Here is a 27,476-nt window from a genome sequence, read left to right as displayed (position 1 = left end):
GCCTGAAAAGCTCGATTCCTGCCAAGTCCCTTTAAATGGAATTTACTGCACGGTAATGGTATTTCCCGTATTAACGTGATTTTTCCCGCAATGTTATGTTCTGATAATTTATATTACCAAGAAATCTGGATTAATATACAGTATCAGAGATTCTCTTTATAACTGTTTAAAAGTTCCCAAACAAATTGCTAGAAGATAGAATGCCAGACTGTTCAAAGCCTGTACTTATTTTAAGGAGGAAATTAATACTTTGGTCCTTCATTTGCCATGGAAAAAGATAAAGACATTCTCTAGGAAGATTAGAATCCAGCCAAACATTGTAGGCTATATATAGCATACAAAGCCTTGTGCCATTTGTGAAAATGCTATCAGGGGGAAAACCCAATGAGTGAGTTTCTGTACTGTATGTTTTAGGGACACAGATTTAATTTAGAGATTATGGTTTGAAAATAAAATTTACTGTAAGAGTGTTTTTAGCTGATAAGAAATTGATTTTGTGACCTTGTTACACATTAATTGAACTATCTGGCAATATGCCTTGACGAGGTTTAAGGAACCATACACACTTGGAACCATATCATTCCTTCACGTTGAACTTGCTAGTTAATCACTTTGTTACCATTAGGGGGAAGGAAACTACCCTTTGTGTGGGATCTGAATAATCTTCTATGGCGTAACAAGTGGTTTTTATGTAATTGGCATTATATTTAGTTGTTTCACTATATTGAAGGTGGAGTCATTTAAGAGTGTTATCCTTATAGATTAACATGGTATTTTGTATTTTCTAATACTTTAAAGGTTATATTTATAAAATCAAAAATAAAGTGTGTGCACATGAGCACAGACATAAAAATTATTTGTTATTTAAATTATTCAGTGAATTTTAGAATGTAGTTTTTAAGAACTTACAGTAGAATGAAGGTAGTCAGGTTATCAGTGTTCTACATGTCTTACATGCTAGCTTATTTAACAGGTGTTAACTCAGGATATATTTACAGAGGAAAAAATGAATTGCAGAGGAGAGTTCAAACAAATTGTGAAATTTGTAAAGTCTTACCAAAGAACACCAAAATATATATATTTTTTCCTTGAGATTCTTTGGGTTGACTCACCAGGTCAGTTATATATGCAATAATTATGCAGAAAAGTGGGCATCTCCACTTTATTTCTCTTTTGTGGATATAACCTCAGAACTAAAATTTGGGTCATGTTTCTTTAGTGATATCATGCTGTTAGCCCTCTGCAGATCAAGAACACACACTGAGTCTTAAAGAATTTGTTATTAAAAATGTCACTGGAGTCATGTTTAACATTTAAGTGGGAAGAAATGTGCTGTTTTTTGTACATTTTTGATAATTAAAGTTGACTTATGCAGACAACTAAATCAATTTTGACGAGACTGAACAGAAGTTGAGGTGGTCCTAACACTTGCTTGATAGTTTTGTATTTGTGGAAAAGTTTTGATATTTTGAAGTAAGAGAGTTCTATATCCTTTGTGTCAGAAAGGTTCTTATGCTAGGTTTCCTGGTGCCATATGGAGGATCTGTTCTGAAGATAATTTCTGGACCTTTATAAACACAGAAACCTATTGAGAATACTAAAAAAAGTACAACAAATCTCTGTTGTATATGCAATGCAGGAAAACAAGCAGATGCCTGATTATAGTGTTGTGTTTGTTCAATGAATGTTATGTTCCCTGCAGCAGTTTCATAATGGTATACTATGTGGAGAAGACTGTTTTTTTAAATATGTTTTGGACTTTGAATTTCAGTTTATTAGTAGACAAATATGTCAGAAAATTTTCAATAGAGGCAGTAATTGTTTTATAATCAATAATCTCTATACTTATCCTTTTAAACGATCAGATGGTTGCTTTAAGAATAAAGAAGTATGAAGTTAATATGAATTTAAGCTAGGTTTTAGATTATAACCCATAATATACTTTATTGTGTTTAGAAAAGAAAACTTAAGTCTTATTGATTACTGGAGATACAGTTTTCAAAAAAAGATTCCAGCGATTCATAAATTATGATCCAAGGACTTACTACTACTAATGCCTTAATATTTGCAGATCAATTCCTTTATTAATTGAAAAGAAATTGTCCTTACAACAATATTAAAACCGAATGACACACTTACAAATATGACACACTTAGAGAATAGAATTTAAAGCAAAATTTTGACATACGGTAAGTATTCAAATCTGGAATACCAAGTACAAATAATAAATATAGGAGGGGAAAAATGGCTATAGTTTATTTCAAAGTAGATTTCAGCAGATGAAGCATTATAATGGAGACCTGCTTTGAAAATCTGTACCTCGACTTTTTAGATTCAGACACTATTGACACTTTGAACCAAGATCGATCCAAAGAAGCAGAGCTATAGAAGAAGCAGAGCTTCTGAGGAAGGCATCCCTGGGATCGAATCCTGGTTCCATCATTTGCTAGCTGTCATATTTGGACCGGTTGCTATGTCTTTGGTATATAAATAGTCTTATCAACTTCAAAATATTTTTGAGGCTAAAAGAAGATAATAAAAATATAGCATTTAGTTATGATACTGGCCATATAGAAAGGCCTCAGTAAGTGAACTGTTATTACTGTAAATCTGTCAGTCACTTTCTGCCGCATTGTTTTGGATAGGTTCATTCTTTTTCTACTTTCCCAAACTATCCAGAAAATCAGATGAAAATCATCTAGGCAGTTATGTTATAACAAGGTGCTCTTCTGCTTTTCCTAAATTCCACGAACAGCAACACATATGAGCACTTAACCATATACCTAGAATAAGGGTATATTAGTCCCTACTTGCTAATAGTTTATTAATCCTCAACTTACATTTTAGGCTTTCTGTGTCTGAAGGGAAAAAAAATTAATCATTTACTTATTAGTAAGCTTTCTTTTTTTAAAATACATCTTTATTAGAGTATAATTGCTTCACAATGTGGTGTTAGTTTCTGCCGAAAAACAAAGTGAATCAGCTGTATGCATACACATCCCCATATACCTTCCCTTTTGAGCCTTCCTCCCACACTCCCTATTCCATGCCTCTAGGTGGTCACAAAGCACCGAGCTGATCTCCATGTGCTATGCAGCAGCTTCCACCAGCCATCCATTTTACATTTGTTAGTGTATGTATGTCAGTACTACTCTCTCACTTACGTCCCAGCCTCCCCTTCCCCACTGTGCCCTCAAGTCCATTCTCAATGTCTCCATCTTTATTTCTGCCCTACCACTAGATTCATCACTACCATTTTTCTACATTCCATATATATGCATTAGCATATGGTATTATTTGTTTTTCTCTTTCTGACTTACTTTCCTCTGTATAACAGACTCTAGGTCTATCCACGTCATTACAAATAACTCAATTTCGTTCATTTTTATGGCTGAGTAATATTCCATTGTATGTATATGCCACATTTTCTTTATCCATTCTGTTGATGGACATTTAGGTTATTTCCATATCCTAGCTATTGTAAATAGTGCTGCAATAAACATTGTGTTACATGTATCTTTTTGAATTATGGTTTTTCTCAGGTATATGCCCAGTAGTGGGATTGCTGGGTCATAGGGTAATTCTGTTTTTAGATTTTTAAGTAATCTCCAAATAGTTCTCCATAGTGACTGTATCAAGTTACATTCCCACCAACAGTGCATAAGGGTTCCCTTTTCTCACACCTTCTCCAGCATTTATCCTTTCTAGGTTTTTTGATGATGGCCATTCTGACTGGTGGGAGGTAGTACCTCATTGTGGTTTTGATTTGCATTTCTCTAATGATTAGAGATGTTGAACATCTTTTCATCTGTTTGTTGGCCATCTGTATGTCTTCTTTGGAGAATGTCTATTTAGGTCTTCTGCCCATTTTTGGATTAGGTTGTTTTTTTCTTTTGATATTGAGCTTCATGAACTGCTTGTATATTTTGGAAATTAATCCGTTGTCAGTTGCTTCATTTGCAAATATTTTCTCCCATACTGATGGTTGTCTTCTTGTCTTCTTTATGGTTTCCTTTGCTGTGCAAAAGCTTTGAAGTTTCACTGGGTCCCATTTGTTTAGTTTTGTTTTTATTTCCATTACTCTAGAAGGTGGGTCGAAAAGGATCTTGCTGTGATTTATGTCATAGAGTGTTCTGCCTATGTTTTCCTCTAAGAGTTTTATACTGTCTGTCCTTACATTTAGGTCTTTAATACAATTTGAGTTTATTTTTGTGTATGGTGTTAGGAAGTGTTCTGATTTCATCCTTTTAATGTAGCTGTCCAGTTTTCCCAGCACCACTTATTGACGAGGCTGTCTTTGCTCCACTGTATATTCTTGCCTCCTTTGTTAAAGATAAGGTGACCATATGTGCGTGAGTTTATCTCTGGGCTTTCTATCCTGTTCCACTGATCTATATTTCTGTTTTTGTGCCAGTACCATACTGTCTTGATTACTGTAGCTTTGTAGTATAATCTGAAGTCAGGGAGCCTGATTCCTCCAGCTCCGTTTTACTTTCTCAAGATTGTTTTGGCAATTCGGGTTCTTTTGTGTTCCCATACAAATTGCAAAATTTTTTGTTCTAGTTCTGTGAAAAATGCCATTGGTAATTTGATAGGGATTGCATTGAATCTGTAGATTGCTTTGGGGAGTATAGTCATTTTCACAGTGTTGATTCTTCCAATCCAGGAACATGGTATATCTCTCCATCTGTTTGTATCATCTTTAATTTCTTTCACCAGTGTCTTATAGTTTTCTGCATACAGATCTTTAGCCTCCTTAGGTAGTTTTTTTTTTTTTTTTTGTACTTAATGTATTTATTTGAAACGTTGTACATGTCTTACTAAAGCATACTAATATTTTGTTACAGTGTGATAGGCAGTATAGCAGGCACCTCTGTGCAGGGGAACAGAACATCTTTTACAAATATACCATGTTTCACTGCACTTTCCCCTGGAAGAGCAGACTCTTCACTTTTTGGCGGCACTTTTTTTTTTAGTTCTGTTGGTATTATTTCCTCTAGAATACTTTCTTTTATTTTACCTGTTAGTCAACAAGGTGAATCTTTGCGGGGGTGTCTTTTAGAAATGCCATAAGGAGTACCAGGTGCAGACTACCACTATGGTCATCAAAAAATATGGAATGCTTCACAAATTTGCGTGTCATCCTTGCGCAGGGGCCATGCTAATCTTCTCTGTATCGTTCCAATTTTAGTATATGTGCTGCCGAAGCGAGCACTCCTTAGGTAGTTTTATTCCTAGGTATTTGATTCTTTTTGTTGCAGTGGTAAATAGGAGTGTTTCCTTAAATTCTCTTTCAGATTTTTCATTGTTAGTATATAGGAATGCAAGAGATTTCTGTGCATTAATTTTGTATCCTGCTACTTTACCAAATTCATTGATTAGCTCTAGTTTTTTGGTGGCATCTTTAAGATTTTCTATATATAGTATCATGTTATCTGCAAACAGTGACAGTTTTACTTCTTCTTTTCCCATTTGGATTCCTTTTATTTCTTTTTCTTCTCTGATTGCCATGGCTAAAACTTCCAAAACTATGTTGAATGATAGTGGTGAGAGTGGGCAGTCTTGTCTTTTTCTGATATTAAAAGAAATGCTTTCAGTTTTTCACCATTGAGAATGATGGCAGTGGGTTTGTCATATATGGCCTTTAGTATGTTGAGGTAGGTTCCCTCTGTGCCCACTTTCTGGAGGGTTTTTATCATAAATAGGTGTTAAATTTTGTCAAAACTTTTTTCTGCATCTATTGAGATTATCATGGTTTTTCTCCTTCAATTTGTTAATATGGTGTATCACATTGGTTGATTTGCATATATTGAAGAAACCTTGCATTCCTGGGATAAACCCCTCTTGATCATGGTGTATGATCCTTTTAATGTGCTGTTGGATTCTGTTTGCTAGTATTTTGTTGAGGATTTTTGCATCTATGTTCATCAGGGATATTGGTCTGTAATTTTCTTTTTTTGTGACATCTTTTTTCTGATTTTGGTATCAGGGTGATGTTGGCCTCGTGGAATGAGTTTGGGAGTATTCCTCCCTCTACTATATTTTGGAAGAGTTTGAAAAGGATAGGTGTTAGCTCTTTTCTAAATGTTTGATAGAATTCGCCCATGAAGCCATCTGGCCATGGGCTTTTGTTTATTGGAGGATTCTTAATCACTGCTTCAGTTTCAGTGCTTGTGATTTGTCTGTTCATATTTTCTATTTCTTCCTGATTCATTCTGGAAGGTGGTACTTTTATAATTATTTGTCCATTTCTTCCAGGTTGTCCATTTTACTGGCATATAGTTGCTTGTAGTAGTCTCTCCTGATCTTTTGTATTTCTGCGTTGTCAGTTGTTACTTCTTTTTCGTTTCTAATTCTGTTGATTTGAGTCTTCTCCCTTTTTTTCCTGATGAGTCTGGCTAATGGTTTACCAATTCTCAAGAAACCAGCTTATAGTTTTATTGATCTTTGCTATTGTTTCTTTCATTTCTTTTTCATTTATTTCTGGTCTGATCTTTATGATTTCTTTCCTTCTGTTAACTTTGAGGTTTTTTGTTCTTATTTCTCTAATTGCTTTAGGTGTAAGCTTAGGTTATTTGAGATTTTTTCTTGTTTCCTGAGGTAGAATTGTATTGCTATAAACTTCCCTCTTAGAGCTGCTTTTGCTGCATCACATAATTTTTGGGTTGTCATATTTCATTGTCATTTGTTTCTGGGTATTTTTTGATTTCCTCTTTGATTTCTTCAGTGATCTCTTGGTTATTTAGTAGCATGTTGTTTAGCCTCCATGTATTTGTATTTTTTTTTTTCCTGTAATTGATATCTAGTCTCATAGCGTTGTGGTCAGAAAAGATGCTTGATGTGATTTCAGTTTTCTTAAATTTACCTATGCTTAAGTTGTGACCCAAGATGTGATCTATCCTGCATAATGTTCCACATGCACTTGCGAAGAAAGTGTATTCTGTTGTTTTTGGATGGAATGTCCTATAAGTATCAATTAAGTCCATCTGGTCTAATGTGTCATTTAAACTTTGTGTTTCCTTATTTATTTTCTGTTTGGATAATCTGTCCATTGTTGTGAGTGGGGTGTTAAAGTTCCCTACTATTATTGTGTTACTGTCAATTATCCTTGTGGTAATTTTTCAGACACCTCCTGCTTAAAACCCCAAAGGTCAGAAGAATTTTGAGGCCCCACCTTCATGCTCTGTATTCATACTGAAAATCAAGATCAAGTGAGCTTTTGCCCTTCTGCTCCACAAGAAGTTTCTGTCCTCCCTGAACTCCCCTTAGGACACCTACATTACCATTTGACAGTTGTACCACCCCAGTCAAACTCCCTAACTGGCACTGTCCTTGGAGTGGGTCACTCATGGCCAGAGTGTCTGGGCACTTGGTTCCAGAAGCAAAAGCCCCTCGGGGCTAGCCCCCCTCTCCCCCACCTCACCAGGTCAGTGAAAAAATGATCAGAGTAGTGGTATTTCACTGGCAGCCTGCAAGTCCGGTGGACCCCACCCCACCCTCTCACAGGGACCGGAGTGTGCCAGTGGCCTCCCACTTATTCTACATCTCTCATTCTTTTCACCATGCCAGACTAGAGTTAAGCTCTACAAGGTCTTCTTTCTCCTCTGATTCCACCAAGCCTGTTCCCTTGGTTGTGTTTTCGCTGGATAGTAGGTAGGGACAATGGGAATCTCATTCATTCATTCATGTGCACCACTAATTAGATGACAAGGTATTTGGCTACCTGAAGAGAGTCATAGTTACTCCCACCATTTACCCAAGCTTCACTGAATTTCTTCACTTTGACATTCAGAGCACTGGGCAGAAATCACATCATGTCAACACCCATCACTGGCCTTTGTGAAGTAAGCTTTCTTTAAAGAGCAATTTTCATTCAATTACCTTTGTACCAATCACCTGTTCAGCTTGGTGGAAGACTGAATTTAAAGTAGAAGCACATTTAAAAAGAATATTTAGGAACTAATTACTTCCAAATTTATATATATAAATATATATATATGCCAATAAATTGTTTTTATAATTTATTGGCATGTATAATATAAAATGTTTAGCATTGAAGATACCTAGCATTGTGGTACCTAGTGGAGGATGTTAAGTACAGTAGGAAACATTTAAAAGTGTAAATTCTGAGAAAACAGTTTAGTCCACTTACTGTGAATATTTATCATAATTGAGTAATAAATTAATATTGCTTGAAAACACAGGATTTACATGAAAACTTGAACAAATCTACATATTATGAAACTCTAAATATTTTTCTTTGGCTTAACAAATCTCCCATTGAAATTAGCTATTTAAAAGTATATGAAGATTGTATAAAATGTAAAGGATGTTAAAAGACCCCCCCCCCCAAAAAAAAATAAAAAAAGAATAAAGAGAGAGCTTCTCAACCCTGCTTACATATTAGAATCCACTCTGGAGCTTCTAAATTGCCATTCCTGGGCCCCATCCATGGCCAATCAGAATCTCTGGTGGCAGTGGCACAGAAGCATTGGGAGTTGTTTAAACTCCCCAGGTGATTCTAAAGTGCAAGAAGAATTGAGAACCTTTGTGGTAGATGAAGCTTTAAACCCTTAGGACCCTTAACCTTCTGGAAGTGAAGCTGCTGGTATGGGAAATGAATATAAGATTTTGCCTGATCCTAATGTTAAGCTTTTGCAACTTTCAATTAAAAAAGAAAAATAAAATGGAAACAAACAAATAAAAATCCACAAGCATATAAGAGAACCAGAGAAAATGCTCTGGGGACATTCTCATAGCTTATGGAAAAGTGATCTTAAGAATGCTTATATTAAAAAAAATGCTTAGGGCTTCCCTGGTGGTGCAGTGGTTGAGAGTCCGCCTGCCAATGCAGGGTACACGGGTTCATGCCCTGGTCCGGGAAGATCCCACATGCTGCGGAGCGGCTGGGCCCGTGAGCCATGGCCGCTGAGCCTGTGCCTCCAGAGCCTGTGCTCCACAACGGGAGAGGCCACAACAGTGAGAGGCCCGCGTACCACCAAAAAAAAAAAAAAAAAATGCTTATATTAAAAAAAAAAAGTATATGAGGATTGTAAATCAACTATATTTCAATAAAAATTAAAAAACAAAACAAAAAAATGAACACTGATAAACAGATACACAGAAAAATAGATATTTCTCTATATGAGGTTTCTTTTTTTAATTAATTTATTTATTTAATTTATTTTAGCTGCACCAGGTCTTAGTTGTGGCACACTCAGTCTTCATTGTGGCATGCAGACTTCATGGTTGAAGCATGCGGAATCTTATTTACAGCCTGTGGCCTCTTAGTTGAGACATGCATGTGGGACTTAATTCCCTGACCAGGGATTGAACCCGGCCCCCTGCATTGGGAGCATGGAGTCTTATCCACCGTGCCACCAGGGAAGTCCCAATATATGAGGTTTCTTTTAATTATTATTATGCAATTTTTTAAAAAGACTTGCAGGATACTTTAGCTTAAAGCTTATTTGAATAGAGAAATATATATATGTGTGTATATGAACAATAAGATCATTATATATAATAACAAGATCACATATATATGATGCTTATATATAATAATAAGATTCATTTGCCATTGAATAAGATCATTCTGAGCGAAATATAAAGAAAATAATTTTGCAGAATGGAAAGATGAAATATTTGGCACAACTTTGTTTCAAGGATGGGAATTTCAATATAATCTCTAGGTAGAGTCTTAAACTCTGAGAGAAATCAAGGATCCATAGAATAACCTCCTAGGACAGCACCTATCAGGATTTTCAGTGTCTTGGAGAAATGACATGTGTTCATTGACAAGAACTCCTTGAGAGGAATGATTGGAATTACTCTATTATGATTCTGCTCTTCCAAGGCTGTTCAAGCATTCATCAAATTAACATCTCATTCTGAATGAGGATAGATTTGAGTGAAAATGTGTCAAGACACCTTTATTCAGTTCAGCAACATTTCTGAGTTATGGTTTAACTTATGTCACCCCAAGATGATCAAATATTTACTCACTGCATTTGAACCATCTTTACTTTCTTGGAAAACTTTCCAATAAATGAAAAGTAAGCTAAATAAAAATTCATTTGATTAAGAATGAAAAGTCATCTTTCTGAAACTGAATCTCAAATAAATATTTTTTTAAAAGTCAAAACAGGGCTTCCCAGGTGGCGCAGTGGTTGAGAGTCCGCCTGCCGATGCAGGGGACACGGGTTCGTGCCCCGGTCTGGGAAGATCCCACGTGCCGCAGAGCGGCTGGGCACGTGAGCCATGGCGGCTGAGCCTGCGTGTCCGGAGCCTGTGCTCCGCAGCGGGAGAGGCCGTAACAGTGAGAGGCCCGCGTACCGCAAAAAAAAAAAAAAAAAAAAAAATCAAAACAAACATCATAGCACTTGGCCAGTGGTGAAAATCCCTATCAGTCTCTCCTAAGTCTAAATTTACTCCTCTCTATTTTTTTTTAAACTTGTCATTTCAAAATTATTGTCAAGGATCTGATGATGAATTTAACTTTTAAAAAATGTGATAAAGTGTTTAAACCCTTAATATAATAACATTTATTTTTTTATTACTTTTATTTTGTAACTTGGCAAGAAAATATCAGGTTATGTCATAATTCTTCACTTTTAAATTAAAAAAAATGTTTAATTCTAATACATTTGTAACTTTCATTCTAATATTTCAATATTTCTAAATTACAGACACACAAAAAATGCAGCTGCTATTAAAAATATTTTAAAGAATATGATGATAGCTTATCATAAATTTAAAAATCCATACTGTAATTAGTGTAGATTACCTTTTTTAATGATAGAGCAATAAGGTTGAATCAAATCAGGTGCTCTTTTGTATAGTTTACCATTCATTAATTCATGCATTCATTCACTCAAAAAATACGTGTTGAGCACCTATGATGTGATAGGCACTTTGTAGGGTTAAATATAAAGCAGTGAGTAAGTATATGTGGCTGTTATGGATTCTAGAAAGATAGAGAAACATTAAAACCACTATTACACAATGATTACTTAATCATTTGAGTGGTTCCAGTGATCATGGAAGCTTCATAAGGAGACAATGTTTAAACTGAGGGTTGAGCTGGGAATTAGTTTGATGAAGCATGTGCTTGAGGATAGAAATGGCAGGTAGGAATGAGCATTGTATGCACATATGAAAGCTCTAATGAACGATAAAGAAATACAAATTCTAAGAACAAATATAAGTTGCTGAAGTAGTTAGTGAAATGCTATAGTTGTAGAACATGTATCGAAAATGTAGGTCAGTGGTCATATTATGTAGGGCCCTGATGTTATCCATAGAAAAAAATGGCTTCTATTTTCAGATATTCACCTTTTCTTCTACAAAGTAAATGAATTGAAGGCCAGCAAAGTGTGGAAGCAGGCTCAGCAAGTGGAGGATATCTCTTGGGTCGGGGATAGTGAATTTTGGCTTAGTCAAAATTTGTGACCAAAAAGACGGAAGAAAACAGATAGGAGTGATATTTAAAATGTAGACATCTATAGGTCTTGATGATGAATTGGATGTTCCAGGTGAGAGACAGAGAGATGTGAAGGATATCTCTTAGGTTTGTAGTATGAACAATTGGGTGGATATTGATGCATTTGATAAGAAAAGGAAATATATATGGAGAAAAATCATTTGTTTTGTATGGTATCACTGTCATGCTATTCATACATCTAAGTGGAGACAACAGTACATGTTGGTCTGGAACTTAGAGAAGTCTTGAATAGACAGAAAATTTTTGGAATCATTAGCAGAATGTTGATGTTAATGGAAACCATGGAAGTAAATATGATTACCTATAGAGACGACATAAAAGAGATCATCGAATGAAAATAAAGAAGAACTAAGCTCAAATCTTTAATCAGCAGAGAAAGGTAAATTGACGTAAGGAATTTAGAAATGTGGCCTTAAAGGAAGGGAGAACTTGTGTGTTATTGTTAAAGCTAAGGGAATGGGTATTGCAAGAAAGAAGAAGAGTTCACAGTTTCAAATGCTACTGAAAGGCCCAATGAAAATTAAAAACCAATAACTGTTTTAATATAGAGATCAATGGTGGCATTAGCAAGAACTACTTTGGTGAAATTTTGGTGACTGAATCCAATCGAGAATGGGTTGAGTAGTGCCTGAGAAGTAAAGAAATTATTTTAAGTAGTATAGCTGTGAAAGTAAACAAAAAGGCCAGTGTGGAAATTGACCAAATATAAAGGCTGTTGGAAAGAATTGAGCAGAAAAAGAGTAGAAGATGAGAGAAAAAACTAGAAGAAAGAATAGGTTCCATGAAGACAAAAATGGGTGGGATTTTGAGCAGAGAAAACGTGAGGCTAAATGAGGGTTTAGAACAAAAGATTCTGGCTTACTTGTAGACACAGGCATAGGTTTGTCATCTAGAGCATCCTCATATGCTATTTCAAATCCTTGAGTGGTGGGGGACAGAAGAGGGAATAAATGTGGCTTATCTAGGAAAATAACAGGAGTCTTGGAGTTTTGAAAAGGAAATGATAGAAACAAAGAAATTATCCACATAAATTAAGCAAGCAGTATTATTTGCCAGTGCCTAGAGCAGGATGCCAGATTAGCATTCCAATGATGCCATGCTTCCTGTCTTCTCCCATAGATAACTGTCACGATTTCTGTCTTAATCAATTCTGGCTGCCATAACAAATACCATATACTGTGGTATATGTGGCTTAAACATCAAACATTTATGCCAGAGGCTGGAAAATTCACGATCAGTGTGCCAGCAGAGTAGATGTCTGGAGAGAACACTCTTCCTGGTTTACAGATGGCCATTTTTTGTTGATACTCTCATTGGTAGAGAAGGGACACTCTAGTCCCTTCATCCAATTAAAAGAGTGCCAATCCCGTTCGTAAGGGCTCCACCCTCATGAACTAATTACCTCCCCAAAGCCGCACATTCACATACCATTACACTGGGATTGGGGCTTCAATATATGAATTTTGGAGAGATACAAATATTCAATCCATAGCAGTATCCCTTACCGACACTGACTGAACATTGCCTTGGAATTTTCTCAAAACAGTGTACTGATCAATAACTACCAGATAATTAGAATTGACGTGGAAATCAATCCCATTCTAATTAGCGATGGTGATTTTTTTTGACTCTGTTCATGCTGTAAATTAGAATTTTTAGACTGCACATCCAATATATATACATTTACTTGTAAATTATAGCCTTCTACCTTATGATCAATAACTACTGAACTGTAAAAAGGAAAAGGTATTTATAAGTGAAGAAATGTTAACAGTTTTCCTGTATATCAATGGATTGTTTTTCACGTGCTTTGCGGTGCATTTCCCCCACTGTAATTTGGAAACAACTGGTACTGATGAGGTCCTCTTTGACAAGTATACCGTGATAGCCTGTCTTATACATACCATGTAACTATCTGAAGTCATGCATGGAAATTGTAATTATTGTACTTTCTGTTAAATATTGATTTAGATATTGAGATTTGAAGCTACTTTTAACTCATGTCCTTGGTAGTAAAAAAATTCATCTGAGATTGAAAATTTACTATTAAAAATAGCACTGACAGCTCCTTCCAAAATATCCCTTTTAAATTATACCATCATGCCACCGTGATTTATCTGTTTTTGTCCTTGGACACATATGTTGAGATTAAAGTGCCTTCAATGCATCTTATTGCTACAGAATACCTCCCTTATGGTCAAATACATTTTTAGATTTTCTATCCAATCTCTTTTGCAAAATACATTTTTTTCTGTTTTGATAATCTTTTGAGGTGTTAACTTAAATTGTTTATAGTCATTTTGAAAAGGACACCAGCTGCTTTTTTTTATGATGAGTCAACAACTTGGAAAATATTTGAATTTGAGTAGGAAACTAGTTCGCATTTGGATTTCAGTTGTATTTTATTAGTTGCAAATATTATTTCATATCACATCTTTTGAAATTCTGAATAAAAGAAGAAAAATATAATGAATACTGCTTTTTAAAAAACTGATATCTTTGTTGCAGATTTCATTGCCAAAAAGACAGTCACTTAGTCATATTTCTGTCATATAAAAACTTAAATATGAACCATATTTTTCACATATTGCTTAAGCTTTGCCACTCATGTCTTCTGCCATCTGAGGATGTTATTACATGTAATTTTTGTTTTTCATCTTCATTTACATGAGCAATGAGAGATTATATATGATAGCTATGAACCATCTGAAATTACCATTGGAGGAAGCATATTATGTTAGTTGTGCAAAACAACTAAAAAATCAAAAAGATACTGCTGTTAAATTTATCAAATCAGGAACAAACTCTAATCCTTTGTTTATAAATATTATTTTTGTTTTATAAAAGTGATATATATATATATATATATATATATATACTCATTATAAAAATTTCAAGCCATTTAAAAAGTACAAAGGAGAAAGCAAAACATCACTAAAATCCCCAGCCCCCCAAGTCAGCCTTTATGTGTTTAATGAACACTATTCTGGAGATCTTTCTATAGGTACCTATAAAAGGACATGATAGATAAGGGAAGTGATTGATAAGTGATAGATAGATAGGTAGATAGATAGATAGAGGGACAATTATAACAGTTGGATTATTATTTTACTGAAAGGTGCCCACTCTCATTTTACTAGATTTAACAGAAGAAAAAGAAGAGACTGTTATAACTGAAAGTATATAATATACTATATACTGAAGGATGCTGACTCATTTTACTAGAAGTTAACAGAAGAAAATGAAATTGAAATGAAACTGAAGGAATTGCTGATTGCAGATTTCTTTTTTTAACCACAAGAGAAATAAATTTTAAAATAACTGTGTAAATATAAGAAAAAATATAAATAGAATCAGCGTGCTGAGATAATTTTTTAACTACTCATTTTAATTTCAAACAGTACTGGTTTGCCTGTTGCTATAAAAGATTAACTGATTATCACAGTAACACTTCTCCCTTACTTTCCCTTTTTACCTGGTTTTTGTTGCTTATCCTATCAAGCCTTATACTATTGATATTCTGTTCTACTACGATTCCCATAGAAGTTTAGTCTTGCTTTTATGTTTAAAAGCTTTTAGTGCTTCCCTTGAGGAATTTTCACTATTGATGCTGCATTTCTGGGGATTAAAAAATATCTTCTCTAATTAGCTGAATTTCATCATTGAATATGTTTTTTTCAAGAAGGTTTCTGACCTCTGTGTCCTTTATGCTCCTGTATTTTTTTTTTTTTTTTTTTTTTTTTTGCGGTACACGGGCCTCTCACTGTTGTGGCCTCTCCCGTCGCGGAGCACAGGCTCCGGACGCGCAGGCCCTGCGGCCATGGCTCACGGGCCCAGCCGCTCCGCGGCATGTGGGATCCTCCCGGACCGGGGCACGAACCCGTGTCCCCTGCATCGGCAGGCGGACTCTCAACCACTGCGCCACCAGGGAAGCCCTGCTCCTGTATATTTGAAAAGGTTTAATAGCTCCTTTCATACTTGAAAATCTTGTCTGGACATACTATCTTTAAACCAAACAGTCTTTTCTTTAGAATGTTGTACACCATTTTTTATATCTTCTGACACTGACTGCTCTCATGTCAAAGATTCAGGCTAGTGTGACTTTTAACTTCTCATAGATGACATGCATTTTCTGTCCAGATGGGTACATTCAAAATTTATCCAGACTATTTGCTAGAAGACATTTTCCTTTTCTATGTATTTTCCTTTAGTAGTATCCTTAATCTTTAGCTTGCATAATTAACGAAACGAGACAAAGATAATCATTATCTCTACAGACATAGAGGACAGACATGTGGACACAGGTGAGAAGGGGAGGGTGGGACAAATTGGGAGATTAGGTTTGACATAAATACACTACCATGTATAAAATAGATACCTACTGGGAACCTGCTGTATAGCACAGGGAGCAAAGTTCAGTGCTCTATGACAACCTAGAAGGGTAAGATGGGGGTGGGGGTTGGGAGAGAGGTCCAAGAGGGAGGGGATATAGGTTTACATACAGGTGATTCACTTCATTGTACAGCAGAAACTAACACAACATTGTAAAGCAATTTTACTCCAATAAAAAAATTTTTTTAAACAACTACGTTTAATATATATATATGACTTTAATATTTCAACACCTGTCACTCACTCTTATCTAAATTATTACTATAGTCCTATGTTTTAGTTTGATATTTTTTGCCCTTAAATTAGGCACTATTATTTTGAAATAATAGTGGTCATATTCACAGAAATATTAAGAGCTATAACTTGCTCATTTTGTGCCTGGAACTATTCTAAGATCTTAGGTTATATTAACTCATATAATCCTCATGATGCCTATCTTTCAGATGTGGAAACTAATATATTGCCAAGGATGACCCAGCTAACTAATGACTGAATGGAATTCAAAACACAGGCAGGGCAGCTTCTGAAATGTTCTGAACCACTGCTCTGCTGTCTCTTTAAGTGTACTATTGTATTTACATAGTAATGTTGTTTTAAATTTACCTGGTTATTTATCCATTTCTTTCTCACCATTCTGTCATGTTTACCATTCCTTCTTTCTGGGTTCAATATTCTTTGCCCAGAGGTTCACCATTGGCATCACATTTTACAGTATTTATTTGAAAATGTCTGAATTTGTTCTTGTACTTTAATGTAACATTCTGAGTTAACATAATTTTCTTTAAGAAATTTGAAGGTATATGGTACAGCATTTGTTTGATGTCACTGTTTTACAAGTCTGTTGTCATTTATCTTTGTAGGTCATCTATCTTTTCTCTATAGTTGTATGTATGAGTCAACTCAGGCTGCCACAACAAAATATCATATACCGGGTGGTTTAAACAGCAGAAATTTATTTTCTCACAGCTCTGGAGGCTGAAAATCAGAGATCAGGGTGTCAGTATGGTCACGTTCTGGTGAGAGCTCTGTTGCTGGCTTGCCGATGGTCACCTTCTTGCTTTGTCCTCACATTCACCTGGTAGAGAGAGAGAGAGAGAGAGAGAGAGAGAGAGAGAGAGAGAGAGAGCTCTATGATGTCCCTTCTTATAGGGGTCTAATTCCATTGGACCAGGGTTCCACTGTCATGACCTCATCCAACCCTAATTATCTCCCAAAACCCCATCTCCAAATATCATCACATTAGGGGTCAGGGCCTCAACATACAAATTTGGGGGCACACAAACATTCAATTTATTACACTGTTTATAAGAGCATCTGTTTATAAGATCACCTCTGATGTTTCACAGTGATGTGTCTGGGCTTAGATTTCTTTCATTTATCTGGCTTGGAATTTTATTTCCTGTGTTTAAACATTCTTATCTTCAATTCTGTAACATTTTATTTACTAACTCTTAAAATAATGACTCTTCCTCATTTAACCTCATTGGAATTCCAGTCAAATGTTCTCTTTCTATCCTTCATGTCTCTTAAACTTTTTTTCATTACCCATCTCTTTGTCTGTATACACCACCTGTTAGGTAACTTCATCGGATCTAGCTGTACATCAGTATTTTTTACAGATAGAGCTAATCTGTTGTGCAACAGTCTGCTAAATTATTAACTCCAACTAGTATTTTTTTATTCTAGAAGTTCTACTTGATTCTTTTAAACTTTCTTGAGTCCTTAATAGAAATATTTTTATTGCTTTTAGATATTTGAAATTTCATCCCTTATCACTTTATGTTTTAAACGTAGTTATTTTATATATGTATTCAATAATTCCATTTGTAAAAGATCCTAAATTTCTTACTTGTTGGTGCTGATCCTCAGAAATGGCGTGTGTGCGTGCATGTGCGTGTGCGTGTGCGTGTGTGTGTGTTTAGTTTTAGTGGTAGGACTTATTTTAGCCACAGTCATTATGTGTGGGGTCCTGTGATGCCTGTGTCAAGGATCTCTCTATGGAGGAAGAATATTCATTTTTGCTCCTTGCAGCTACCATGCCCCCATCACTGCCACCTCAGAGTCACTTTCTACTATTTTGTCAGCTTGGGGTTCCTGCAGACAGAGGCATGTAGCTACAGATTCTGAAATGTGTTTTTGCCCCCCACATATTGCCTAGGCCAAGACAAATAATTTTCTGTCACCCCTTTTCCCTGGTGAAGACCTTGGTAAATCCATCCTATCACTGAGTGTGCAGCCCTTTGATGATCCTGACTTTATGCAATGGTTTTAGTCCTGGCTTCCCCTTGCACAGGCTCAGTCCTTTCCTCCCAGAGAAGTCATTGAAAATTATCACCCCTAAAAAGTCTTTTGAGGCTTAATTTTACATCCTAGTTTTTATCTTTCTCTTCATTTTTGTCTCTGAGGATTTCTTGCACTTTCTAGTATTCTTGGTTTTACCTTTAAGAGTACATTTGTTTTGTCATATTTTATCTAGTATTTCTATTGTTGGAGAAAGATGTTAAGATTATCTAGTCTTTATATAGTTACAATAAAAATTCAAAATTCTTTGTAAGGCATCTTATGACTATGAAGATATCTAGCCTGAGGGAAAAAGCATAAATTCTGGGAATGACAGAGCAGAATGAGGAAATAACCTTCTAGTCACTCTACTGCTGCACTTTTTCTTTTGTGAGATAATTAATTACCTTATGGTTTAAGTCACTTCGAAATGGGTTTTCTGTTACTTATAGTCAGAAGCACCTTACACGATCTATAATCAGTTTGTTTGCTTTGATTTCTCAACCCTCCTGACCTTGATTGTAAAGCCATATTGGTGTGAGCTGTTGCCTTACCTTTCATAGAAGAATGTTAAAGCAAGGTGTTGTCTGGCTCTAACAGAAATGCACACATATTTTGAAATTGTGCTTGCAAATAAATTATAAGATATGTACAACACGAAGTGAAAATAGTGAAATCTTCTGTAATTACGTTAAAGACATTAAGGGACATAAAAGAATGTTTATGTAATGATTTAAATAATTCAATTTTATTAATTTTTGTTTTACATTAATTATTATATGAACGTAATTCATAACACAAGAAAGAGACATTTTAATAAATTTTAGCAGCCACTTTTATAAAACCAGGGAAAACTAGGATATCAAATAGACTTTTATTTGTTCCTCTAAGACAATATCCCTAGTCTTTCAGGGCTTTTATGAGAATTAAAGTTATATTATGTGGTTCATATGTTTAAAGAGAATAAAAGATAATCAATAGTACTGTGAATATTACTAATAATAACAGCTAACAATTACTGAGCACCTACTCAATACAGTTACTTTCATTTCACTCATATCATCCTTATCAGTCATGTGAAGTAGGTGCTCTTATTGTAACCATTTTATAAGTGAAAAAATAGTTATAATTTAGCTTTTATACCTGAAGCAGCAGTGGAATAAGCAGACACAAAATAATTTGAAACATCATGAAGGGAATGGGCAGGGTATAATCATGGCTTCCTTGTAACCAGTCTTTGTATTAGTCACTTCATATTCACCTTTTTTACTTTCAACAGACATTTTTTATACTGCCTTCTTCGAAGTTTGCATGTTAATGTGACTGCTTTTGGAGGAAGGGCTTGTTGAGGGGCAGGAGTGAAAATTAGAAGGCTGTGGTAGAGAGGCTGATGCCTTTGGCAAGAATTCTGAGAGGTGTCACGAAGATCAACACAATTTTGGAAAATGACTATTCAACCAGAGACAAAAGGAGTACTCAGGGCTCCAGTAGTAGGCTACAGTATATAAGCTGCTTACATGGAGGAGATTAACCTACGGTTCTCAGGCTTAAACAGTGCTGGTGCAAGAGGAAAGGGGTTTAAACTCTAGCAATAGAAATTTAGGTTACATTAAGGGAGAGATTGTCAGGGTAAGAGGTGTCATGTACTAGAATGAGTACAAAGAGAAGTTGTCATATCTACTTTTCTGGAGGTTTTTACAAATAGTATAGCTCATTTATCTGGGATGATTTAAGCATGAGAGGTGAACTAAGTGACCCTTCTGGTTCGTTTCCAGCTTTGTAATTCTTTAAAGAAATAAAATATTTCTTCAGAACTGCTCATAAATTCCATTAGGCTGCAGTTAGTACTCTCAATGGTAAACTAGTTACTAAAGATTTTATCTAAATTTTCTGACTTTACTATATAAATAAAGCTTTAACTCCTCAGTGGCTATAAAATTTTCTGTTTTAAGAATATTAAGTAAAACTTTTTTTTTTTTTTTTTTTTCCGGTACGCGGGCCTCTCATTGTTGTGGCCTCTCCCGTTGCGGAGCACAGGCTCCGGACGCGCAGGCTCAGCGGCCATGGCTCACGGGCCCAGCCGCTCCATGGCATGTGGGATATTCCTGGACCGGGGCACGAACCTGTGTCCCCTGCATCGGGGGTTGGACTCTCAACCACTGAGCCACCAGGGAAGACCTAAGTAAAACTTTTTTAATTGTAGAAGTTAGAACTCTTTTTCAGTGGAACACTCAAATGGACTTGATATATAGGTCTCTATTGGAGACCGTTATATTGGAAAAAGCAGTGTTTTTTAAACTAAGTATTTATTGTGTTCTTATCCGAAAAAGTTGGAAAGAAACAAAGATGTCCGTACTCTTCAGAAGAAAGGCCAAGTGAAAAAGTCTACAGTAAATAAAAAGGATTGAAACTCACTATGAATAAGCATTGGAAGAAGAGAGAGCACATGGAAGAAGGGAATGCCTTCCAACTGGGGAGTGTGTGCCCATGCCTAGTTGAGAAATTAGCAAGGCTGGAAAAAGGTTAAATCTGATTTATGTCCGAAAATATTAGTACTTTTTGTTAAAGTGAGGTTAAGAAGAATAATGTGTCAGAAGTAATATGTTAAATGGTTCTGAAAATGAGAGACATGAGTTTGAAAATCTTCAAGTATTTAGTAGATCTGAAATATTGGCTGCAAGGGTAAGGTGAGAAGAGAGACATAGCCAAGGGCTGGATCATGAAGGAACATCAGTATCAAATGATGGGGAATGGACTTAAATATCAAGCTATGGGATTTGAAGTTAGTTTTGAAAGCAAGGTTTTTTAAGCAGGGAAAGGCCATGATGACATTTATATTTTGGGTCTGTAGCTCTCATGACTGTGAACGATGTTTATTCTTGAGGGTTATGTTAACCATTTAAATTATCATAAAAGCTTTGTTTCTATTTTCTTAGGAAGGCCAGCCACATTTGAGAGATAATTATGTGAGCTATAGATAAGACTATGGTGTTTTCTAGGTTTAAATTTTAGGTGTATTTGGACCTGTGTTTTTGTTAAATTTTACCCATAACTGACTCTAAAAATTGCTGCTGCTGCTAGTGGTAAATGATAAGTACTGACAGTCCAAAATTTATATTAAAATACTTAAAATATTAAACATTGTAAAATAAATATTAATTTATTCATTTAAAAATATTAATGTTAAAACATTAAAATGTAGAACATCAACATTAGATTATCAATCTAATATATAGAATAGAATATGTTAGGATAGAGATGAAAAAAAGAATAAGATCTTTGGCATTCGATTAATTTAGTCCTAACTCCAAGCTTTCCAGGTTTGTAAACTTTGGAAAGTCAACCTCTTTGATTCTAATTTTACAACAGGTAAAATAGAACTAATAAAATCTAACCCACAGGAATTTTTGTGAGGATCAATTGAAACAACACATGTAAAGCACTTACAGATTTCAGTACCTGGAAAGTACTTGATAAATGTTAGTCTGCTCTTGTGCATATTTATAAAATACTCTAAGGTTTCTTAGGAAATCCTTCTCAAAGGGAAGAATATATCATATATGTTGAAGAGGAAGGTTATAAGAAAAAGATGATAATAAAAACAGAAACATCTGGCAACAATGGCCTGAAGAATTACACGGGAGAGGAATTGAGGCATTGATTATTGCAGGCAATTTTCTACTTGGAAATTGTAGCTTTTCATCTTCCATGTTATTGTGGGCAAAGATAGTGCCTTTCACTTTTACAGTGTCAGCTGTAGGGTAGACAGTAATTTTTTTTTTTTTGCGGTATGCGGGCCTCTCACCCGCATTGTGTTGTGACCTCTCCCGTTGCGGAGCACAGGCTCAGTGGCCATGGCTCACGGGCCCAACCGCTCCGTGGCATGTAGGATCTTCCCATGGGACACAAACCCGTGTCCCCTGCATCGGCAGGCGGACTCTCAACCACTGCGCCACCAGGGAAGCCCGGCAGTACATTTTTAATACAAACACAGTTGTGTAGGTAACACATCCAGTGATGCCAATAGATGGTCTGCCCTGATCCTTTGTAGAGGGCAAGAAAATTCCCCAAGAGTACCCCAAGCTCCAGAAATCTAGAACCTGATTAATAGCACAGAGATTAGAGTCAGGGATATAGATCACAATGGGTACTTTTAAACTTGAAGAGAACTGGAATGCTGATGATATGTGATTTAGGGTCCTAGAACCAAGTGGAAGTCTTAACTATTTTGGATGGCAAAGAAGCTGATCCCAAACTTTTTTCAAATGGCCATTGTAATAGAGGATGTAGAGCAGAGTGGGAATTGTTATGGAAATTTACATGGTTGCAAAGTTTGGTGGGGAGAATACTATTAATTTAGAAATGTTAGTTATTTGTTAATTTCTGATTTATTTAATGAGTTTATTTTCTGGTCTAGTGGCTTATACTTCTTAGGTAATATTTTCTACCACAAGTACATGATAGGGGTGACTGTCTACTATTTTGATTATGTTAGTCTTTGCTAATTAATTCCAAGTAAAGGTTATACCTGTGTTGTAAAATGTAATCACTAGTATAAATAGTCTATAGCCAAATTCTAGTAGTAATACAGGAAAAATAGTACTCATTCTCCAAACTACTCACCAATCCACACACATAGTATTACTACTATTACTATTACTGCTACTACCTACACATATATTTGTACATGGATCTGTTTCTGGGTTCTCTGTTTCTTTGGTCTCTTTGTCTATTCTTGTATTAGCACCACATGGTCTTAATTACTGTAATTTAATTACTGTAAGTCTCTACTGATAAAGTCACTTTCTTCAAGAGTATCTTAGAAGCATTTAGCCTTTTGCATTTTTAAAAATCAACTTTACTGAGGTATAATTTGCATACAGTAATAGTCACCCATTTAAAATTTATATTTGATAACTTTGATAAGTTTATAAAGCCACATACCCAACACCACAATCAGTATATAAAATATTTTATCACCCCCAAAAGTTCCCATATAATCTATCATAGTCAATCTTGTCCCCATCCCCAAACCAGACCTGAGGCAACCACTGATTGACTTTCTGTCACTGTAGATCTGATCTATCTCAAATACATGCAGTCTTAAATACATAGTTTTTTGAATATGACTGCTTTTTTTAACATAAAGTATCAGTAGTTTATTTCTTTCTCTTTCTGAGTAATATTTATAATTTATTAATCATTCATTTGATGGACATTTGGGTTGTTTATAGTTTGGGGTACAAATAAAACTGCTATGAAAATCCATACACTAGTCTTATTATGGACATATGTTTACATTTCTCGTGAGTGCCTAGAAATTGACTTGCTGGTTCATTTGGTAACTGTATGTTTATAAGAAGTTGCCAAGATGTTTTGCAATATGATTGAACCATTTTACTTTCCCATAGATAATGAGAGATCTAGTTGTTCCACATTCTCATCAACATTTGCTGTGGTCCATCACTTTAATTTTAGCTTTTCTATTATGTATGTAATGGTAGCTCATTGTGGTTTTAATTTGCATTTCCCAAGATACTAGCAATGTTGCACATCTTTTTACATGCTTCTTGTCAATCACTATCTTTGCTGAAGTGTCTGTTCAACTCTTTTACCCAATATTATTGTTTTTTCCTTATTATTGTACTTTGAGAGTTTTTAAAATATATTATGGATTGAAGTCTTTTCTGAGATATATTCTTTGCAAATATTTTCTCCCAATTTATGACTTTACATTATCTTAACAGTGTCTTTCAAAAAGCAAACATTTAAATTTTTGGTGAACTTTAGTTTATCAGTTTGATCATTTATTGATTTTGCTCTTTGTGCTGTATCTAAAAAATATTCTTATAATTCAAGCCACAAAAATTCATCCTATGTTTTTTATTGTGGTCTATTTTGAGTTATTTTTTTAATATGGTGTGAAGTAGGGATTAAAGTTCTTTTTTTTTACATATCAATATCCAACTATTTTGTCACCATTTTCTTAAAAAACTATCCTACAAATAAAAAGTATAACTTCTTCCCCTTACTTTACTTCCTTTTACTTCTTTTTATTCCAACCTAAATGCCCTTTTTTCCTTTTCCTGCCTTATTACACAGGCTAAAACCTCTAATTTAATGTTGAATAAAAGTAATGAGAGCAGATATCCTTATTTTGTTATTCACCTTAAAGAAGAACATTCAGTCTTTCACCATTAAATATAATTTAAGATTTTTTTTGTAAAGTCCTTTATGAGATTGAGGAAGTTTCCTTCAATTGCCAGTTTGCCGAAGGTTAGTTTAGTTAGGTTAGGAATGGATTTTGAATTTTGTCAAATCCTTTATCTGCATTAATAGAAATAATCAGATTATTTTTCTTTTTTAGTTGGTTAATATAGTGAATTATATTGATTGTTTTCAAAAGTTAAACCACATTTATATTGCTAGGATAAACCCAGCTGGTCATGATGTGTTATGTTTTGTATGTATTATTGGATTAAATTTGCTACAGTGGTGTTTAGAATTTTTACATCTGTGTTCATGAGGGATATTGGCATGTAGTTTTCTTGTAATGCCTTTATCTGATTTTGGTATCTGGGTAATGGTGACCTCATAGAATTAATTGGAAATTATTTTCTTGGATTTTCTGAAAGAGTGTGTTTAGCATTGGCATTTATTTCCTAAGTTTTTGGAAGAATTTACCATTGAAGCCATTTAGGCCTGGAGTTGTCTTTCTGGGAAAGCTTTTAATTACAAATTCGCCTTTATCTGATGAGCTTGATACATGTATTTATATTTCTGATAATTTATCAAATCATCTACTATTTTATTTTGTTCTTTTAATACTTATACCTTTCATTTATTTTTATTGCCTCACTGTATCACCAGTACAATGATGAATAGATGTGGTAAAAGCAGACATCTTTATCTCATTTCTCTTCTCAAAGGAAAACTTTCTTTTCACCATTAAATTTTATGTTTACTGTATTATCCCTTTTATTACTTGCTTATAGAAAATTTCATCAGGAATAAATGCTGAATTCAATAAAGTCTTTATGCTTTATCTCTTAAGATGACCATGCTATTTTTTCTTTACATTACTAGTGTGGTAAATTACATTGATTTTCAAATGTTAAACCATCTTTGTATTCTTGTAACAAGTCAGAGTTAGCCATCATATGTTATCCACTTTTGTATTTTACTCGATTAGATTTGCTGCTATTTTTTTTAGCATTTTGGCATTATTATTTATGAATGAAATTGATCTGTAATTTTTCTTTCTCATAATGTCCTTATCAGTTTTTCAGATTTTTATATTTTTCTGGCTTCTTAGAATTGGTTGGATAGTATTCCATCTCTTCTGTTCTCTGAAAGAATTTTTGAAATGGCATTATTTCATTATATTATCCAGATGGTGCACCATACAGGCCTGGTGTTTTGTTTATTTTTAATTACAGATTCAATTTCTTTAATAGTTAATTTTATATTTTTATACTTATTTTGGTTTACAATAACACAGGTATTACAGAAAATGGAGAAAGAATGGTCTTTTCAGTAAATGGTGATGAAACAATTAAAGATCCATATGGAAAAACGAAAAGCATACCCTCTATTTACATCATACATAATAGTTAGCTCTAGTTGAATTGTAAATATAAGAAATGAAAATCAGAACAGCTTGTAGAAGATTAAGAGGATGTTAAGAAATTATGTCTTCAACAGGGCAAAATAGTAGTAACCATAAAAGTAAATATAAATGGGATTAGATGAAAAATATATTTTTTTCTTCAAATGACATCATTAATGAAAAGGCAAGTCATATAGTGGGAGAAAATACATGCAACACATATAATTTGTCAATGACTGTTACATAGGATATGTAAAGAACTTCTACAAAATAATAATAAGGCAAAGAACCCAATAGAAAATGGGCAACAGACTTGCATAGGCAGTCCACGAAAGAAGATATTCAAATGCATTGTGAGCATAAGAAAATATGGTCACACTTATTAATAATCACAGAGATTAAAAGTAAGTCAATACTACACACCTACCAGGATGGGTAAAACGTTTAAAGATTGTCAATATCAAATGTTAATGAAATTTTTGGACAATGGGAACTCTCATCAGTACTAGCATGAAAATAAATTGATATAACTACTTTGGGAAAAGTTTGCCATTTTCTAGTATGCTTGAAGGTAAGCATGATCTGTAACTCAACAATTCTACTACATATGCACCAAAAGACATAAAAATATTCATAGAGAAATATTTCTAATAGTTAAAACTGCAAACAATCCATTTGACCATTATCAGTAGAATGTATAACTCAATTGAGGAATGTTCATATAATGGAATAATTTTCACCATTGTTTCTATATTATAATTGTCATATCATTAAGTTATCATGAGATATTTATTCTAAGCAATCATTAGTGTTTCCTTCATCATAGTTACAACTCAGAAACCATTTTGGTCCTATTAATGAGAGATATCCAGAAACATAGTCGTCAAGAGTTAGGATTACTTTATAATCATATAAAGAAGCTTCCAATTTCAATTTGGAAGCTCCCAATTTCAATTTGGTGCTAGAGAGAAAAGTTGATCTATTTATTCATTTTTTTTCTCTCTGTGATTGTATGATTGTAATAGGATCTGAAAAACAGATGTTTTCACATGCCCACTGCAGTCTATTTTCTAGTCTTGTTAGTGTTTCTTCAACATATTAAATAGGTGACTATTGGTAGGCAGGATAAAGGCCTGCAAAGGTATCCATGCCCTAATCCTTGAAACCTGTAAGTATACTATATTACATGGCAAGAAGAAAGTAAGGTTGCATGTGAAATTAAGGTTGCTGATCATGTGACCTTAAAGTAGGACAATTATCATGTAGTATCTGAGTGGGCCCAATGTAATCTCACAAGTGTCCCAAAATGTGGAAGAGGAAGGCAGAAGGGTCAGTGTCAGAGTAATGAGATGAGAAAGACTCAACTAGCCATTTCTGGCTTTGACAATGGATCGGGGGGCATGAGCTAAGAAATGCTGATAGCCTCCAGAAGTCAGAAAAGGCAAGAAAATAGATTCTCTGCTAAGGCTTCCTAAGGGGAACTCAGCCCCAGCAAAATATTTTAGCCCAGTGAGATCCATTGCCATTTGTGCCATTACCACCAAGTCTGTAGTAATTTGTTATAGCAGCAATAGGAAATTAATACAGTAACTGAGTATGTTTCCTTGGGTATAATATTACATAAAAGTGAAAAGCATAACTGAGTACATTATTCCTTTTTTTAACCTCACAGGATTTTGGAGTCATATTTTT

At 34.7% G+C, this 27,476-nt stretch overlaps 1 protein-coding gene and 1 non-coding gene across 2 annotated transcripts in view; one reads left to right on the top strand and one right to left on the bottom strand.

Moving 5' to 3' along the window:
* ADGRL4 (adhesion G protein-coupled receptor L4) overlaps positions 1-27,476 on the top strand; it is a 117,756-nt gene that overhangs the window by 15,929 nt on the left and 74,351 nt on the right. The window lies entirely within an intron of this gene.
* Positions 5,109-5,215, bottom strand: LOC136141207 (U6 spliceosomal RNA). The gene has a single exon (XR_010657714.1). It is a non-coding gene; the product is annotated as a U6 spliceosomal RNA (small nuclear RNA).

Source organism: Phocoena phocoena, chromosome 1 (assembly GCF_963924675.1).
Source record: "Phocoena phocoena chromosome 1, mPhoPho1.1, whole genome shotgun sequence".
In the NCBI taxonomy this organism is placed as follows: Eukaryota; Metazoa; Chordata; class Mammalia; order Artiodactyla; family Phocoenidae; genus Phocoena; species Phocoena phocoena.
The sequence above is the reverse complement of the archived record's forward strand: the minus strand, read 5'-3'. Positions and strand labels throughout refer to the sequence as shown.